The 762-nt window shown below is 52.0% G+C and overlaps 2 non-coding genes across 2 annotated transcripts; both read right to left on the reverse strand.

Moving 5' to 3' along the window:
• Positions 1-189: 189 nt before the first annotated feature.
• LOC116008507 lies at positions 190-308 on the reverse strand. Its single transcript, XR_004095885.1, has one exon. It is a non-coding gene; the product is annotated as a 5S ribosomal RNA (ribosomal RNA).
• Positions 309-445: 137 nt separating this feature from the next.
• On the reverse strand, positions 446-564 carry LOC116009024. The gene has a single exon (XR_004096342.1). It is a non-coding gene; the product is annotated as a 5S ribosomal RNA (ribosomal RNA).
• Between the last annotated feature and the right edge of the window lie 198 nt (positions 565-762).

The following is a 762-nucleotide window of genomic DNA, read 5'->3' on the forward strand; positions in this document are numbered from 1 at the left end:
ACTTCGGAGTTCTGATGGGATCCGGTGCATTAGTGCTGGTATGATCGCATCCGTCACGTACTGCGCGCAAAATGTACTTGACCCTCTCTCTCCGCGCAACTTCTCTCGCTTAGCGGTTTAGCGGTTTAAAAGGATAGTACCCTTAGCGAGCGGTCCAGCGGTTTAAAAGAAAGATTAAAAAGAGGGTGGGGGATGCAACACGAGGACTTCCTAGGGGGTCACCCATCCTAGTAGGACTCTCGCCCAAGCACGCTTAACTTCGGAGTTCTGATGGGATCCGGTGCATTAGTGCTGGTATGATCGCATCCGTCACGTACTGCGCGCAAAATGTACTTGACCCTCTCTCTCCGCGCAACTTCTCTCGCTTAGCGGTTTAGCGGTTTAAAAGGATAGTACCCTTAGCGAGCGGTCCAGCGGTTTAAAAGAAAGATTAAAAAGAGGGTGGGGGATGCAACACGAGGACTTCCCAGGGGGTCACCCATCCTAGTACTACTCTCGCCCAAGCACGCTTAACTTCGGAGTTCTGATGGGATCCGGTGCATTAGTGCTGGTATGATCGCATCCGTCACGTACTGCGCGCAAAATGTACTTGACCCTCTCTCTCCGCGCAACTTCTCTCGCTTAGCGGTTTAAAAGGATAGTACCCTTAGCGAGCGGTCCAGCGATTTAAAAGAATGATTAAAAAGAGGGTGGGGGATGCAACACGAGGACTTCCCAGGGGGTCACCCATCCTAGTACTACTCTCGCCCAAGCACGCTTAGC

This window comes from Ipomoea triloba, chromosome 16 (genome assembly GCF_003576645.1).
Source record: "Ipomoea triloba cultivar NCNSP0323 chromosome 16, ASM357664v1".
Taxonomy (NCBI): domain Eukaryota; kingdom Viridiplantae; phylum Streptophyta; class Magnoliopsida; order Solanales; family Convolvulaceae; genus Ipomoea; species Ipomoea triloba.